The sequence below is a fragment of the Nelumbo lutea genome, chromosome 5, assembly GCF_056320005.1.
Source record: "Nelumbo lutea isolate HS-2025 chromosome 5, American lotus-T2T, whole genome shotgun sequence".
NCBI classification, from domain to species: domain Eukaryota; kingdom Viridiplantae; phylum Streptophyta; class Magnoliopsida; order Proteales; family Nelumbonaceae; genus Nelumbo; species Nelumbo lutea.
In genome coordinates, this window is record NC_142688.1 from 67,073,372 (window position 1) to 67,093,344 (window position 19,973).

Here is a 19,973-nt window from a genome sequence, read left to right on the forward strand (position 1 = left end):
CATGATAACAAGCTTAAGGGCTCAAACTATGCCGATTGGTATAGAAATCTTATGCTGGTCCTACTTTCTGAAAAGTTAGATAAGGTGGTGAAAAATCCTGCCCCGGAACGTCCGGGTGATAGGGCTTCTGAGGCCCGTAGGAGGGACTACCAAGATTGGGAGGATAAGAACTCCCTAGCCCGCTGCTTTGTCATTGCCTCATTAGACAACTCAATACAGAGGCAGTTCGATCAGATCGAACTAGCCAAGGACATATTGGACAGTCTAAGAACAATGTATGAAGAGCATAACCGTTCTACTCGACAGAAGGTCCTGAAATTGTTCATGACCGCGCAGATGTCCAAGGGGCAGAAAGTTCATGACCATTGTCTTCGGATGATAGGATACATTAATGAACTTGAAGCTCTTGGATCTGGGCTAGATCTTGGCATGCAAGTGGATGCCATCCTGAATTCTTTGCCCTCTTCCTTCAATGCGTTCACTTTTAACTACAATATGAATAAGTTGAATGTCAACGTCCAGGAACTCAGCAATATGTTGCAGAGGGCCGAGGATCTTTTAAAGAAGGATGAGCCTGTGGTTATGCTTGCTGAAGCTAACAGATCGGGCAAGAAAAAGAGAAAGGCAAAGATGCCCCAGAAGAAAACTGCCAAACCCAAGAAGCAGAAGAAGAACAAGGCATCGGATGTCTGTCACTTCTGCAAACAGACCGGCCACTAGAAGAGGAACTGTCCTGCTTACCTAGAATCTAAAAAAGGTAACATCAAAACTTGTGTCATAGAAACAAATATGTTAGTTACTTCTGTGTCCTGGTGTGTTGACTCTGGGGCTTCAACTCATGCATGTAACTCACTGCAGGGGTTCAAAGTTAGCAGAAGATTGAGTGATGGCGAGGTGACACTATTCTTGGGAACGACTGCAAGTTCAGCCGCAGCCACTACTTGTTGGAAGATTGGATCTTTGCAGCAACAGGAAGTCAAGAAAGCAGTTCTTGACAATAGTCTTGCAAGAAAGACACTAGGATTCGGTGTTCAAGGTTTCCAGAGGGTTCTTGTGAAGAATCCAGTGTGTAGGACGCACCTTGCTGGTTCCGTTCCATCCACAGCTGTGTCATCTTCAGCAGGAGCGGATCTTGGTCACTTCTTTGGGCGTGAACACCTACTTTGGGAGATATTATTTCTCCGGATCAGGTATAATCCTTCATGTTTCCTTTTGGTTCAGATCTGGTTTGTTTATGGTTCAAATAGGATCCTTGAATAATGTATTCTAAATTTAGGGAATATGATTCCCAATTGGAAGAAGGTAGGAAATTTTTTTGAAATTCGCCCTCCATTCTGCACCCTTCTTGGCGTCCATTAGATGGATCCTACCATTTTTTCATCTATCTAAGGAGGAGATGAAGGGAGAGTAGAGTGGTGGTCCAAGGATCAAAGTTTCAGCCCTGTAACTGTACGGTGACTGAACGATAATGTCCAAAACTTGAGGTAATTTCTCATTGGACCACCCATTGACTTCCAGACTTTGAGGTTTTCCGCTAACAGCCTCTAACTTCTAAAGGCTTCACAAAATGACCTTCATGGGAACAAAGCTCCTTGTTAGAATCTAAAATCTGTCTCTCTTGCTCTGTAAGACACTCTGCCACACCCCCAGGCCTATGGATAACATACTGAAGTCTTGCTACACCCATTCAGGTTTTGCCTCATGAGGGAATAGATTTGTGCTGCAGTTCTAGTACTAAAAGTCAGCCACGGAGGGTGATGAAGCTGCCAATACAATCAAGGTCAATACTCATGGCAATCCACATTAAAAGGATAAGCTTGTAAATTTTATTTTATTTTATCATATCATTTTTTATTATACTTTTTGCTTTTCTTTTCTTTTTTTTTGACGAAAATTTCATTTCTTCCAATTTACTCACTTTTTTCTTCTTTTTTTGCTTCTAATTCATGCTCCAAAGAGACACGCTTCCAACTGAGAATGCACAGTCCACAAGACAATTTTGCAGCCTAATGAAACAATTTTACCCAGGCTAAAGGAAACAAAGCTTTGTTAACCTGAAACGATTATCTGAGCAAGAAAACAAATTGTAAAGGGGATTAATTCCGGATGACCTCCCAGTATCGCAACTGATAGAGATGATCTTATGTCCAAAACCTACCATACCAGAAAAAGAACCAGACCCACTCAAGGGGATTAATTCGGGATGTAGGAGCATCAAGTGCCACAAGGTGCCTCTTCACATATTAATATAAAGGGTGACTCATTGGAAGAAGCTCCTTGTGTTGTCATGGGTTCACTAGGTGCCTGGATTTCCTCTAACTTAAATGATCAGCACAAGGATCTCAAATCCTTTATGGTTTAGACAGGATTCCCCCCTTTTCCCAAGAAAGAGGTTAAGCCAAACCAAGAGGGGGTAAAACAGGTACAAATCAGCACAAGGATCTCTAGAAATACAATTTGAGGCAGGTAAAGTGGAATCTGCTGCTTCCATGCATGGACTAGAATTCTGAGGTCCAAATCTGCTTTGGAGAACCAATCCTCCCCTTTTTGGTTAAAACAAAAAAAAAAGGTTCCCAAATTCTCATCCCGCTAAATCACAAGGTAACAACATGAAAAAGAAACCCTCCTAGAAGCTATTATTATTCCCTGCCTTATCCTCCTCCGTATTATTATTGTCAAGAAATACCAAGGCAACAACAATATGTCAAGTGATGATGGTAAAACCACTTCCTCCTCTCATCAGACCATACAATGATAATATAAGCACTATAGAATGACAACAGTAATCTGTCAAGTGGGCTTCTACCCATCATTGGGCAACCTAACTTATAAAATTGCATTTAAAGTGAGGTTAATCATTTGAAATTAAAAACCCTTCTTCAATTATTTTTTTTTTTGTTTCTTTTTTTTAGGAAAGAGATCTAACTAGCAAGGTGAACATGCATCTCAACGTTAAACTTGATAAGCCAACTTTCTCTGGAGATCCAAAACTAGAATTCCCTCTTTCCTAAGCAAATTTTTAACCACTCAGAATCAAAATCATTCTCACTTTATTTGAGAACTAAAAAAAACACTACTACAGAGAAAAGAAAAAAGCAAGAATAGCTCTTAATCCAAATCAGAAAATAGAGAGGGAAACCAATGACATCCACACAACTCTCAAAATTTCCCCAGTGGAGTCGACATTCTATGAACGTCAGGAAAAATCACCGCAACAGTTTCCTTCAATGCCGGATATATGGGGTCATCACCCATCAGAAATTAATAATGGGGAGTGATGGATCTCCTGGATTTAAATTTTATAAAATCATTTAAAATTACAATGACTCCATACCGATCAGCCAGGATAAGGCTAATCTGGGTAAGTTAAGAGAGAGAGAGAGAGGGGGAAAGGGGTTAGGTGGTTAGTGTGAATGCCGGAATTCCCTCTTTGTTTACATTCGAATTGGAGTTAAGAACCCATGTTTTCTAACAATAAGGAGGGATATGAAGAATGCTCCCTTATCCTTCAGTCCAGCCCCCTTATGGATGCAGGGGCCTAAGCAAAAGGGTAGGAAACCATACCCCTTTTCTATTAGAACCCCTACCTTCGGACTCAAATAGTTGGTTTTAAGGGTTGAAGGAGTGTATCAATCCCTGCAAATGTCCGAAAACACCACTGTTCTCACACTTGTAGGAACAAGATCAGAAAGAAATGATAAAACAAAAAGAAATGAAGCTAATGAAATGAATTGAACTAAATCAATAGCTATCAAAAGTATATGAGGCTCGAATCTCAATGATTGGGATGAGGTAAGGGCATTACCTTGATGTTAGCCTTAGATTGATTAAACAATGCTACTGTTGGATTCTCAAGAATTTACGAATTTAGGTAGGGCAATTTGAAGGATTTGATGACGTTGAACACTTGGATAGAAGCTATTGGAGTTTTAGCTTGAAGAAGATGAGGAGCCAAGTCGAAGGTGTAGACAGAGACATTGGAATCTTAAGGGATGAGATATCCATCGTATGGATGCCCGAATCTTGCGGAATAGAATGACGAATTTCAAAAAAAAAAATTCTCTCCATCCTACTGGGAATCGTATTCCCTATTTTAGAAAAATCATATTTTTCAAAGATCACTCTTGAACCATGAACCGAACCAGATCTGAACAAAAGCATTAGGAGAGAGATATACCTGATACGGAGAAATAATATCTCCCAACAAAGGTGTTCATGCGCAAGGAAAGATCCAAAGACTGCTCCCACTGAAGATGGCATAGTGCAGGATGGAGCAGAATTAGCAGTGCTCTTCCCAAAAACCTAATCCTTCGCAAGAATTAGTAGGACGACACGTGAGCACAACTTCCTATCAGTCCCTTCACAAGGAACGGATATCAAGATTCAATCTTGATTTCTTCCACTAAACTGGAGATCAAACTAGCAGGTGTGGCGGCAGAAGGAAGGAGGTGGCCAGAGAGAATTTTCACAGATGTGCTGAATTCTCTCTTTTGTGATTTCATCTCTGAAGACAGGTGGTGATCTTGTTGTGTCTAAAGGCTGCCACCCCCTCCTCCTTTTATAACCTTAAAAAGATCAACTCCTAATCCCATTAGGAGTTGCTACTCAAAATCATATTTGAATCAGAATTCCCTTTAAGTGATAAGGGTAAACCCTTATCTTATCTGCAGATTAGATTAACCTTCTCCCAATCTCTTTAGGAGGTTTCTATATTTAAATCATATTTAGATCTAGACTCTCTGAGTAGATAGGGTTAAGACCCAATCCTATCTGCTAATCCAATCTCAGAATTTGCCCTTTTATTTAACTGATCAAATCAGCATAGTTCGAAATGGGCTTTAGGCCCAATAAGTTATATGCTCACTTAGCCTTCCAAACTACTGCCCAGTTGGTCTTCCTTGTATGGTGTAGGACCCAAACATTGATCTACACATCAACCACATTGGTTCAGCCCAGTCTTTGTTACAAGTGAAGGGAATGAGAGATCCATCCCATGGACGCCCAAAGATTGCGGAATAAGGGGCGAATTTCAAATTTTTTTTTCTCCCTTCAACTGGGAATCACATTCCCTATTTAGAAAATCATATTTTCAAGGATCAATCATGAACCTTAAATTGAACCAGATCTGAACCAAAAGGAATGGGAGAGAATAATACCTGATACGGAGAAGTAATATCTCCCAACGAAGGTGTTCACGCCCAAGGAAGGATCCAAAGACTGCTCCCACTGAAGATGGCGCAGTGCAGGATGGAGCAGAATCAGCAGTGTTCTTCCCAAGAACTCTGTCCTTCACAAGAAACAGCAGGATGGAACGTGAGCACAGCTTCCCTTTTTAGTCCTTTCTCAAAGAACTGATGTCAAGATCCAATCTTGACTTCTCCCACAGCTGGAGATCGACCTGGCAAACAGGGCGGCAAGAGAAGGGAGGCGGCAAGAGAGTATTCGCAGGGTGCAGAATTCTCACTTCTTGATTTCAGCACTAAAGAGGATCTGATGTGTTTCTTGTTCTCTCTCAAGGCTGCCACCCCCTCCTTCCTTTTGTTAACTTGAAAAGATCAGCTCCTAATCCCATTAGGAGCTGCTTATCCAAATCATATTTGGATCCGCCTTCTCTTCTAGTGATAAGGATAAACCCTTATCTTATCTGCAGATTAGGTTAGCTTTATCCTAATCTTATTAGGAGGTTTCTAGATCTGAATCACATTCAGATCTGGACTCTCTGAGTGGATAGGATTAAGACCCTATCCTAACTGCTAATCCATCTCAGAATTCGCCCCTTTAATTAACTAAATTAATAGCCTAGTTCGAAATGGGCTTTAGGCCCATTAAGCTTATGTGCTCACTTAACCTTCCTAACTGCTGCCCAGTTGGGCTTCCTTGTATGGCGTGGGACCCAAGCATTGATCTACACATCAGCCACATGGGTTCGGCCCAGTCTTTGTTACAAGGCCTGGTCGAATACACTGTTAAGATAGTGCACCCCCTGAAACCCATCAAATGGGCTCTATGGGCCCAACACTTACCCTAAGTGGTCCTTGGGCCAAGCCACCTTGTAACACCCAGGGACTGTGGGCAGAAGCAAGATTAGCCCATCAGGTATTATCCTCAATGGTCTTACACTTAACCTCTCAGCCCATAATGATCATACACTGCTCGACAAGAGAGGACCTCTCCCTCGGCTGTAAGGAACAGTGTTGCACTCTCCACTTATATGGATCCCGGGAATTAAAACCTTTTTGCAAATATTTTAGAAACCAGAATATATATACTTTTATATCTCATATAAAATATATTTTGCAAAACAAATTTCAACGGTTGAAATCGGTTGCTGGCAGTCTTGGTTTCTATCAGATAGAGTGCATGCCCAATCATTACCTTTGTCCGACAAAGGGGCTGATCATGTCACTATGATCACTGACTCAGATGAATTCTCAGACTGTCCCGACATACCCAGGTTTTGACTCCCGCTAAGGATCTCACTGATTGGCATATCAAAGACAACCCGATCCGACATCTAGTGCTGTATCATAATCGAGTTTAGGGGTCAGGTGTAACTTTTCAGTTTTGCCCATCAATCTCCAAGGTATAGGGCAATACTGAAAATCTGGTCCAGTTCAAAGATTTAATTAATCCTACATTGCATGTGCCTTGGGTCTCACCCTAGTGGTTGAGACAGGCCTCCCCAACATTTGGTAGCATACCAGTGTCAGCCTTGGCAGGATAAATCTCCCCCCAGACTTATCCAACGGCTGTGAACATTCTAAACTAACATGAGTCTCATGAGTGTCCAGTTTAAGGGTATTACACAGGAGCACACCACAGGAGCATGAATCAAATATGTACTTTATTCATTTACAATAAGTTCATAATGTACATCATTCTGATTGGAGCTAAGGGCATACAATTGTCTAACAGCTCTCACTTGCACTTAGGTCCAATCTGGTACAAGCTGGAGTCCTAAACTTTCCACGTATCTCTCAAACACTTTCTGTGTCAGTGGCTTAGTCAATGGGTCTCCTACATTCTCCACTGACGCTACCTTTTGAATCAGGATGTCCCCTCTACCAACAATCTCCCGCAATACGTGGTACTTTCTCTCGATGTGCTTCGACTTTGAGTGGGCTCGTAGCTTCTTAACCTGAGCAATCGCTCCATTGTTGTCACACAACAATGGGATGGGTGATGTGCTAGATGAAACTATTCCCAATTCGTGAATGAACTTCTTCATCCACATGGCTTCCTTGGCAGCTTCACTTGTGGCAATGTATTCGGATTCGGTTGTGGAGTCTGTCGTGGACCCCTGTTTGCTGCTTTTCCAGCAAACTACACATGATCCTATCGTTAAAACATACCCAGATGTAGACTTTCTATCATCTAGATCCGATTGGAAATCAGCATCAGTGTACCCCTGGATCTGTAGTGAACTACCATCGAATACCAGGCAAAACTCTTTTGTCTTTCGAAGGTATTTATGTATGTTTTTCACTACTGTCCAGTGCTCCTGCCCTGGGTTGGCTTGAAATCTGCTTACCACACTCACTACCTGAGCAATGTCAGGACGAATACACAATTTGGGTAGCCTACAAATAGGCAACGACTGGTCTTGGATTCCAATTTGTCCAGACTCGTTCTTTTAACGTGTGCCGTACAACCCCAAATCTTCAAGTGTCGTACACTTGTTTCTTTCCGGTTCAAAGCTCATAGGGAGTCTTGGAACCCGGTCCAACACGTATATCACAGTCTCCAATGCATATCCCCAAAAGGATGTGGGTAACTCTAAATGGACGAGAAGTGGCCAGACCATATCTAGTAAGGTCTTATTCCTCCTCTCTGAAGCACCGTTAAACTGTGGTGTACCAGGAGGAGTCAACTGTGATACTATCCCATTGACCTTCAAGTAGTCCCTGAATTCGTCAGAGAGATACTCGCCACCTCGATCTGTTTGAAGGGTCTTAATTTCTTTCCCTAACTGTTTCTCAAACTCTTGTCTGAACTCTTTGAACTTTTCAAAGGATTCAGACTTATGTCTCATTAGGTACATGTAATCATCGGTAAATGTAATGAAGTACACGTGTTGGTTACAGGTTGTAACACTTAGGGAGCCACATACATTAGTATGTACAAGGTCAAGCGTGCCTGTACATCTTTCAAGCTTACCGTTAAATGGCCTCTTTGTCATCTTACCTTGAAGACAAAGCTCACAAGTGAGAAGATTTTCTACAGTTAGAAAATCCAAATGACCATCCTTTACTAGTCTTGTGATTTGGTCAATACCAATATGGCCAAGTCGGTAATGCCACAGACACATGGGATTAAATGTATCACGCACTCTTTTCTTGGGGATATCAACTAACGTAGTTTCGGCTATGTCAATTTCTAGAGAAGGATGTATAACATAGAGACCACTCTCCAGTTCCCCGTATGCGATGAATCTATTATTTCTTTTAATAGTAATCGTATTACTAAAAAAGACAGAATATCCATACGCACACAGTTTTGAAACAAAAATAAAATTTCTTCTTAAATTTTGCACAAAAAGACATTCTTTAAGTACAATGGATCCTTCTCTAAAAAATAACTCTACGGTTTCTTTCGCCGTAGCTGCAACACTTGTAAAAGTCCCCAAGTAGAGCGTCACTTCGCCTTCATTCAGCCTTCTGCTTACTTTGAACCCCTGCAGTGAGTTATATGCATGAGTTGAAGCCCTAGAGTCAATACACCAGGACGCAGAAGCCACTAATAAATTGGTTTCTATAACACAAGATTCAAAATTACCTTTTTGGATTCCAGGTACTGAGGACAATTCCTCTTCCAATGGCTGGTCCGTTTGCAGAAGTGACACACATCCGATGCCTTGTCTTTCTTCTACTTCATGGGTTTGGTAGCTTTCTTCTTAAGCTTCTTTGCCTTCCTCTTTTTCTTGCTCGATTTGCTAGCTTTGGCAAGCATAGCCACAGGCTCATCCTTTCTAATTAAATCATTGACCCTCTGCAACATGTTGCCGAGTTCCTGGACGCTGACATTCAGCATGTTTGCGTGCCAAGATCTAGCCTAGATCCAAAGGCTTCAAGTTTGTTGATATATCCCATCTGAAGGGATGAGGGATCCATTGTATGGACGCCCAAATCTTGCGGAATAAAGCAGCAAATTTCAAAAAATTTTCTCTCCCACCAACTGGGAATCGCATTCCCTATTTATAAAATCATATTTTCAAGGATCATTCTTGAACCATAATCTGAACCAGATCTGAACCAAAAGAAGTAGGAGAGGATTATATCTAATACGGAGAAATAGTATCCCCCAACAGTCGTGAAGATAAGTACATCATTCTGATTGAAGCTAAGTACATCATTCTAATCACCCAATGGTCGTGAACATGCTGCCCCATGGACATTTGAGCGGTCATGAACTGTTTCAAGACCTTTTGCCGAGTAGAATGATTCTTCTCTTCGTACATTATCTTCAAACTATCCAATATGTCCTTGGATAGTTCAATCTGATTGAACTATCTCTGTACGGATTGTCTAGAGAGGCAATGACATAGCAGCGTGCTAGGGAGTTTTTATCCTCCCAATCTTGGAATTCCCTCCTTGTAGCCTCAGAAGCCCTGTCGCTCGGACGCTCCCAGGCAAGATTTTTAACTACCTTATCCAATTTTTTCAGATCTTAGGACTAGCATGAGGTTACGGTACTAATTGGCATAGTTCGGGCCCTTAATCTTATTGTCGTCAAGAAGCTTTGCAAATTGTTCGTTTGCCATTTTTTGGTAAAACAACAAACATTTGTCCACAACCTAATTTGATTCATGTTCATTACATAGATATGGCTTTTAATCTATGTTCAATTTCCATTTGTTCATCTCGGAGATTTCCCTCCTATCTCAGCGACAGAGACAATGACTTGTCTCTGGAAATGTGGGAAATCACATAGGGTGCATGGAGCCAATTGTTTCAGCTGCAAAACCCCACCACCTTTCTATGAAGGATCATATCCACTCATAATATGAGTTTTCTCTTTGGCCTCTGTCAGACAGGGTTCAGAGCCGTTTTCAGGTAAACCTTTTTGTCTAGTGAGTGCTTACCCATCATATTTGTGAATACCAAAGTACCGTGAGAGAGTTCTCATTTTCTGGTGAAGCCCCTCCCACATCGGTCTATGACGCCCCTATCATCTTATGAAACACTCAGACAAGCCCAACAGCAAATGGATAGCCCATTTTCTGGTGCATTTCCTCATTACTGAAGGACCCATCCTCATGCTAATGATGGAAGGCCTTTAGAGAGTTCATCATATGAATCGCTCTATCACATGCACGCATATCAACTGGAGGGAACAGTCAATTACGCACTAGTTTGATCTAGGTCAAACCAAAGTGGCTCTCACAGACTTTCATAAAGCTGGATTTCAGTGGGTCTAAATTGGCTAGGGTTCCGCACGTAACCTCTCCATGAGGTGTGGGGCCCACCACTGAGGAAGGTCTTCAAATGACCAAAAGGACACCATGGCAATGATGTGCATTCAGCCATGGTGTGTGCAAGAGCCACTGTTGATTGAGCATGGGCCAAGTACTTAAGGCCCATGTGCGTAGCACATCACACATCCATGCATCATATGCAAGGATAAATTGATCAAATCAATTAATTATCTGTAAGGCCCATTTGAAGCCCATTTTAAATCCATAATATTAACCTTTAATATTCTCTAGGTATATGGACCGAATTAGGGTTGATGGGTTTGACCCATATAGCTTTATCTGCAGAGTGGGCTTTTAGCAGTTTTAACCATTTAAAATTGGGCCTTTACAGGTTGGGCCGAATTAACCATTTAATTAAATATCAATCCTCAGGTCTATTAGTGGGAAAGTTATGGTTGACTTTCAGCCTTGATCGAACCCTAGATTCGGTCATAACAATTTGAACCAATCTTGGTACGAATGTGTCAAGAGTTTGATCTTTAATTAAATCTTTAATTCAAGAAAATAATCTAAAATTAAATACTCATAATAGAAAAGCTATAATCAATCAAACAGGGCTATTCGCACAATCCATACTACAAAACTGAGGTTAGATCACAGTTTGCAGTTTCATAAACTACAAATCGCAGATAGTGATTTTCCCATCTACGAAATCTCCTTCCGTGCCTTGCCAACTTTGATCCAAAATAATAATAGAAAACCTAATTTCTATTAATATTACATCAGATCGAATGCCTATACATTCAGCCTAAAAAAAAAAAAAATTATTTTACAGACCAAAAGTAATAAAATAACCAAGAGAATGCAAAACGCAGGTTCCCTGCGCCAATCAAGAATTCGATCTCCATGTGTACGAACAACCCATAAATCAAAAAAATTATAAAGAACAATTCTAAATAATAACTGGAAACAAATTTTCAAGAAAAACCTTATATCTACGCAAATCGGGTAGAACGCCTTCTGCCCATTTGCGCAAGTTCAGATTTGATCCAATTCGGTTCAAGATTTGAACCTGGCTCTGATACCACTTAAGGGATGAAGTATCCATCATATGGATGACCGAATCTTGCGGAATAGAATGGGCGAATTTCAAAATAAAATTTCTCTCCATCCTACTGGGAATCGTATTCCCTATTTTAGAAAAATCATATTTTTCAAGGATCACTTTTGAACTATGAATCGAACCAGATCCGAACAAAAGTAGTAGGAGAGGGATATATTTGATACAGAGAAATAATGTCTCCCAACGATGGTGTTCACACCCAAGGACGGATTCAAAGACTGCTCCCACTGAAGATGACACAATGCAGGATGGAGCAAAATCAGTAGTGTTCTTCCCAAGAACCTAATCCTTCGCAAGAATTAGCAGGATGACACATGAGCATAGCTTCCTATCAGTCCCTTCACAAGGAACTGATATCAAGATCCAATCTTGATTTCTCCCACTGAACTGGAGATCGAACTGGCAGGTGTGGCGGCGGTAGGAAGGAGGCAGCAAGAGAGAATTTCCACAGATATGCTGAATTCTCTCTTTTGTGATTTCAGCTCTGAAGACAGGTGGTGATCTTGTTGTGTCTAAAGGCTGCCTCCCCTCCTCCTTTTATAACCTTAAAGGGATCAACTCCTAATCCCATTAGAAGTTGCTGATCCAAATCATATTTGGATCAGAATTCCCTTTAAGTGGTAAGGGTAAACCCTCATCTTATCTGCAGATTAGATTAGCCTTCTCCCAATCTCTTTAGGAGGTTTCTATATTTAAATCATATTTAGATCTGGACTCTCTGAGTGGATAGGGTTAAGACCCAATCCTATCTGCTAATCCAATCTTAGAATTCTTTCTTTTGTGATTTCAGCTCTGAAGATAGGTGGTGATCTTGTTGTGTCTAAAGGCTGCCGCCCCCTCCTTCTTTTATAACTAAAAGAGATCAGCTCCTAATTCCATTAGGAGCTACTGGTCCAAATCATATTTGTAGCCCTCTCGGTTTTTCTTTTCTTGCCTGATTTCTCTCCCTCTGATTTTCTTCTCTCACTCGAGCTCTCTCGCCATCTTTCAAAGCCCTCTCTTTCACTCTCAGTTTTCTTCTCTCACTTGAGCTCTCTCCCTCTCCTTTTTCTTCTCTCACTCGAGCTCTCTCTCTCACCTATTCAACTGGGGAGTTTTCATATACCCTTGAGCTGCTCTTCCCCTCCGTTCACCCTTCCTTGGAACAGGTGCCCTCTATTTCGTAATTTTGGTAAGAATGGTAGTTTGGTAATTTGAGGGCTTAGGGGTTTCCATTTGATGAGTGTGGATTTGGCCCTCTAGTGAAATTGTGACACCTGGCACCTCATGCCAACCAAGTGCAGCCTCTTGAGAAATGGGCAGCTCGGTAGAGCTTGCCACATGCAGCTTGCCACTTATAGATAGCTCGGCATAGATCACCACATGCAGCTTGGCAGTGCTTGCCACAGCTCGCCGCAAGCCGCTCGGCATAGCTCACCACAGGCAACTCGGCAGAGCTCCCCACAAGCAGCTCGGTATAGCTCTCCCAGGCTGCACGCCACTTGCAGGGTAGCTCTGAATAGGGTAGCTCGTGGAAGAGCAGTTTGGCATATCGTAGGAAGATCTCCTGCCTGACAATTATTCCTGACAGATCCGGAGACCTACACCCACATCTCTCGCTAGGCAGCGCCATGCTTGCCAGCCTTGAGAGTTGTCCCTTGCCTGGCAGAGCCGTACTCTGCAATAGCTGCCTGCACCCGCCACCTCAGCTCTGGCAGTAACGGCTACAGCAGAGAGACAGAGGCAGTTATGCCTGAATTGACAGAGGCGGTTACGCCTGATTTGATAGGACACCGCTATATAAGGACTCCAACCCCCAAAGACTGAGGAGAGAAAGAAAATAGAGGTAATCCCTGCTCTCTAGCTCTCTCATTTCTCTAATATCATCTTCAAGCTCACTACAATCCGAGTGCTAACTTAAGCATCAGAGAGTCCCTGCCAGGTAAATACCCCCGGGTCCCCTGATTCAGTTCTCGAAAGTCCCTCATCTCCCACTGCCTACAAAGAGGAGGGAAACATGGAGTTCTCGTAGTTCCCTCAGCTCCCGTTGCCCACAAAGGAGAGAAGATCACCTCATGCAGAGGGCAGTCGGGTAGAGATACACCAGGGAGCTCCCCAATACTTTGAGTCCCACGCCGCTTAGGAGCAGGGAAAACGACGAGTCCACCAAGGTAGCTCACCATCAGGGAGATCAACACAGCTCTCCCCCAGGCAGTTCGCCACCAGGGTGCTCAACACAACTCTCCCCCAGGTAGTTCGCCATTAGGGAGCTCGGCATAGCTCTCCCCCAGGCAGTTCGTGAAGGGATAGGAAATCCATCACATGGACGCCCAAGATTGTGGAATAAAGGGGGCAAATTTCAAAAATTTTTCTTTCCCTTCAACTAGGAATCGAATACCTTATTTAGAAAATCATATTTTCAAGGATCATTCTTGAACCATAAATTGAACCAGATCTGAACCAAAAGGAGGAGAGAGAGATAATACCTGATATAGAGAAACAATATCTCTCAATGGAGGTGTTCACGCCCAACGTAGAAAGCAAAATCTGCTCCCACTGAAGATGGTGCAGTGCAAGGTGGAACAGAATCAGTAGTGTCCTTTCTAAGAACTTGATTCTTCCCAAGAATCACCTGGACGGCTTGTGAATACAACTCCTACCAATCTTTTCTCCAAAAGATTGGAATCAAGATCTAATCTTGATTTCTCCCAAACAATGGAGATCGAACTGCTATAGGCGGCGGCTGCAGGAAGGAGGTGGCTAGAGAGTATTTGCAGGTGCAGAATTCTCTCTTCTGTGATCTCTGCAGGAAGGAACTGCTAAAGGCTGCTGCCCCCTCTTCCTTTTATAGACTTAAAGGGATAAGCTCCTAATCCCATTAGGAGTTGCTAACCCAAATCATATCTGGATTAGAAGTCCCTTTAAGATAAGGGATAATCCTTATCTTATCTGCAGATTAGATCAGCCAGCTCCTAATCTAATTAGGAAGTTTTCAAATCTAAATCTCATTTAGATCTTGGACTCTCTGAGTGGATAGGGTGTGGGTCCAATTCTATCAGCTGATCTTATCTCAGAATTCGCCCCTTAAAGACTAATCAAATTAGCTCAATTCGAAATGGGCTTAAGGCCCATTTAGGCTTATGTATTCATTAAGCCTTCCAAACTACTGCCTAGTTGGGCTTCCTTGTATGGCATGGGACCCAAACATTGATCTATACATCAGCCACATGGATTCAGCCCAGCCTTTGTTACAAGGCCTGGCCGAACACACTGTTATGGACAATGCACCCCCTGAAACCCATCAGATGGGCTCTATGGACCCAACACTTATCCTAAGTAGACCCTGGGCCAAGCCACCTTGTAACACCCAGGTACTGTGGGCAGATGCAAGAGGTCGAGAAACAGTTGGGGAGAGAAATTAAAGCCCTTCAATCTGATCGAGGTGGCGAGTATCTCTCTAACGAGTTCAGGGACTATTTAAAAGACAATGGGATAGTATCACAATTAGCTCCTCCTACTACACCACAACTTAACGGTGTTGCAGAGAGGAGGAATAAGAACTTATTGGATATGGTCCGGTCACTTCTCATACACTCAGAGTTACCCACATCCTTTTGGGGTTATGCATTAGAGACTGCTATTTACGTGCTGAATTGGGTTCCAACCAAATCGGTTCCGAACACTCCATATGAACATTGGACCGGAAAGAGACCAAGTGTCAGACATTTGAAGATTTGAGGTTGTCCAGCACACGTTAAAAGAACGAGTGCAGACAAGTTGGAATCCAAAACTAGCCGTTGCTTATTTGTAGGCTACCCAAAAGGCTCTATAGGTTACCTTTTCTGTGACCCAAGTGAGCAGAAAGTGTTCTGCAGTCGAAATGCCCAATTCATGGAGGCCGATTATATCCTAGACACCCATCGTCAGGAAATTGTTCTTGATGAGGAGAGCTCAGGAGCAGTGGGAGATGTCCCACAAGTTCCAGGTAGTGACCAACCTAAAAGATCCACTCGGGTATCCTGGCCACCAGTCCGTTATGGTTATGACCAGGATAGTTACCTGGTGGAAACATTGACTAGTGAGGAGGATCCCGTGACTTATGTGGAAACTATGATGGACATAGATTCCCTGAAGTGGGTGGAGGCCATGAGAGCAGAGATGGACTCAATGGAGACCAATGGAGTCTGGACTCTAGTAGATCCGCCCTCCGTGGTGAAAGCAATCGGTTGCAAATGGATTTACAAGAGGAAAAAGGGCCCCGAAGGTAGGGTTCAGACCTTCAAAGCTCGTCTGGTGGCAAAAGGGTACACTCAGAAAGAGGGCATCTATTATGAGGAAACCTTTTCGCCAGTGGCCACGATTAAATCCATTAGGATCCTGCTAGCTTTAACAGCATATCATGATTATGAGATTTGGCAAATGGATGTCAAAATTGCATTCCTGAATGGAGATCTTACTGAAGATATCTATATGCAGCAGCTGCAAGGCTTCATAGCTTCATAGCTGCGGGTCAGGAAAACATGGTGTGTAAACTCGATTATGATACTGCACTAGGTGTCGGTTTGGGCTGTCTTTGATGTACCAATCAGTGAGATCCTTAGCGGGGGTCAACTCCTAATGGGATTAGGAGCTGATCCCTTTAAGTCTATAAAAGGCAGAGGGGGCAGCAGCCTTTAGACATCCAAAATCCAACAGACTCACCAGCAACAATCTTGTCTTCAGAGCTGAGATCATAGAAGAGAGAATTCTGCACCTACAAATACTCTCTAGCCGCCTCCTTCTTGCAGCCGCCGCCTATAGCAGTTCGATCTCCATTGCTTAGGAGAAATCAAGATTGGATCTTGATTCCAATCTTTTGGAGAAAAGATTGGTAGGAGTTGTATTCACAAGCCGTCCAGGTGATTCTTAGGAACAATCAGGTTCTTAGGAAGGACACTACTGATTTTGCTCCACCTTGCACTGCGCCATCTACAGTGGGAGCAGATTTTGGTATCTACCTTGGGCGTGAACACCTCCATTCAGAGATATTATTTCTCTGTATCAGGTATTATCTCTGTCTCCTCCTTTTGGTGTTAGACAATTTTGTATGCCCTTAGCTTCAATCAAAATGATGTACTTTATGAGTTTATTGTAAATGAATAAAAGTGCATATTTGATTCATGTTCCCTTGGTATGTTTCTGTGTAATACCCTTAAAATTGACACTTAATGAGACTTGTGTTAGTTTAAATGTTCACAACCAGTGGGTCGGTCTGAGGAGACCTATCCTGACAAGGCTAACACTGTGGTGCCACCAAGTCGGTTGGGGTGGCTTGTCTCAGCCACCGATGTGAGACCCTAGGCACATACAGTGTGGGATTAATTGAATATTTGAACTGGACCAGATTTCCAGTATTGCCCTGGACCTTGGAGATTGATGGGCAAAACTGGAAAGTTACACCCAACCCCTAGACTCGATTATGATACTGCACTAGGTGTCAGATTGGGCTGTTTTTGATATACCAATCAGTGAGATCCTTAGCGGGGGTCAAAACCTGGGTATGTTGGAATAGTCTGAGAATTCATCTGAGTGGGTGATCAGGGTGATAGGATCAGCCCCTTTGTCGGACAAAGGTAATGATCGGGGATGCACTCTCACTGATGGAAACCAAGACTGCCGGTAGCCGATTTCAATGTTTGAGATTTGTTTTGCAAAATATATTTTATATGAGATATAAAAAGTATATATATATTATGGTTTTGAAATGTTTGCAAAAGGTTTTAATTCCCGGGATCCATACTTGAGAGAGTGCAACACTGTTCCTTGTAGCCAAGGGAGAGATCCTCCCTTGTCGGGCAGTGTATGATCATTATGGGCGGAGAGGTTGAGTGTAAGGCCATTGAGGATAATACCTGATGGGCTAATCTTGCATCTACCCACAGTCCCTGGGTGTTACAAGGTGTCTTGGCCCAGGGACCACTTAGGGTAAATGTTGGGCCCATAGAGCCCATCTGATGGGTTTTCAGGGGGTGCACTGTCCATAACAGTGTATTCGGCCAGGCCTTGTAACAAATGCTGGGCTGAACCCATGTGGCTGATGTGTAGATCAATGTTTGGGTCCCACGCCATACAAGGAAGCCCAACTGCGCAGCAGTTTGGAAGGCTTAATGAATACATAACCCTTAATGGGCCTTAAGCCCATTTCGAACTCGGCTAATTTGATTAGTCTTTAAGGGGCGAATTCTGAGATAAGATCAGCTGATAGGATTGGGCCCACACCCTATCCACTCAGAGAGTCCAGATCTAAATGAGATTTAGATTTGGAAACTTCCTAATTAGATTAGGAACTAGCTGATCTAATCTGTAGATAAGATAAGGATTATCCCTTATCTTAAACGGACTTCTAATCCAAATATGATTTGGGTTAGCAACTCCTAATTGGATTAGGATCTGATCCCTTTAAATCTATAAAAGGAAGAGGGGGCGGCAGCCTTTAGACATCCAACAATCACTGGCAACAGTCTTGTCTTTAGAGCTGAGATCACAGAAGAGAGAATTCTGCACCCTACAAATTCTCTTTAGCCGCCTCCTTCCTGCAGCCGCTGCCTATAGCAGATTGATCTCCATTCCTTTGGGTAAATCAAGATTGGATCTTGATTCCAATTTTTTGGAAAAAAGATTGGTCAGAGTTGTATTCACTAGCCGCCCAGGTGATTCTTGGTAAGAATCAAGTTCTTAGGAAGGACACTGTTGATTCTTCTCCACCCTGCACTGTACCATGTTCAGTGGGAGCAGATTTTGGTTTCTACCTTGGGCATGAACACCTCCATTGAGAGATATTATTTCTCTGTATCAGGTATTATCTCTCTCTCTCCTCCTTTTGGTCCAGATCTGGTTCAGTTTATTGTTCAAGAATGATCTTTGAATATATGATTTTCTAAATAGGGAATATGGGTCGATTTTCAAAAAAAAATTTCTCTCCCTTCAACTGGGAATCACATTCCCTATTTAGAAAATCATATTTTCAAGGATCATTTTTGAACCTTAAACTGAACTAGATATGAACCAATAGAAATAGGAGAGAATTGTACCTAATACGGAGAAGTAATATCTCCCAACGAAGGTTTTCACGTCCAAGGAAGGATCCAAAGACTGCTCCCACTGAAGATGGCGCAGTGCAGGATGGAGACTTTCTATCATCTGGGTCTGACTGGAAATCGACATCTGTATACCCTTGGATCTGTATTCAGCTACCGTCGAATACTAGACAAAACTCTTTTGTCGTTTGAAGGTACTTAAGTTTGTTTTTCACAGCAGTCCAATGCTCCTGCCCTGGGTTTGCCTGAAATCTGCTTACAACACTCACTGCCTGAGCTATGTCAGGATGAGTGCACAGCATGGCATACATGATGCTCCCTACGGCAGAGGCATAGGGAACGTCTTTCATGCCATCAATCTCCTCAAAAGTCTTGAGAGACATCTTCTGAGAGAGAGTGACTCCGTGCTTGAAAGGAACATTTCCTTTCTTGGAGTTTTCCATGCTATATCTTTTGACTATTTTGTCAATGTAGGCAGATTGGGATAATCCTATTATCCGCTTCGATCTATCTCTATAGAGTCGAAGACCCAGTATATAGGAGGCTTCTCCAAGATCTTTCATGGAGAATTGCTGTGATAGCCATACTTTCACCGTCGTTAATATACCGACATCATTCCCAATGAGTAGAATGTCATCTACATACAGAACCAAGAAGGTAACCTTATCTCCACTGTACTTCCTCTAGACACAGAGTTCATCCGGATTCTGCTCGAAGTCAAACGATTTGACGGTAGAGTCAAAATGGATGTTCCAACTTCTAGAAGCTTTCTTAAGTCCATAAATGGATATATTAAGTTTACATACCATGTTTTCTTGACCTGCAGCAATGAAACCTTGCGACTACTGCATATAGATATCTTCAGTAAGATCTCCATTCAGGAATGCAGTTTTGACATCCATTTGCCAAATCTCATAATCATGGTATGCTGCTACAGCTAGCAGGATCCTAATAGATTTAAGCATGGCCATAGGCGAAAAGGTTTCCTCATAATCGATGACCTCTTTCTGAGTGTACCCTTTTGCCACCATACGAGTTTTGAAGGTCTCAACCTTACCATCGGGGCCGTTCTTCCTCTTGTATAACCATTTGCAACCGATTGCTTTTACCCCGGAGGGCGGATCTACTAGAGTCCAGACTCCATTTGTCTCCATTGAGTCCATCTTTGCTCTCATGGCCTCCACCCACTTTAGGGAATCTATGTCCAACATAGCTTCCGTGTAAGTCACGGGATCTTCCTCACTAGTCAAGGTTTCCACCAGGTAACTATCCTGGTCATAACCATAACGGACTGGTGGCCTAAATACCCGAGTGGATCTTCTAGGTTGGTCACTATCTAGAACTTGTGGGACATCTCCCACTACTCCTAAGCTCTCCACAT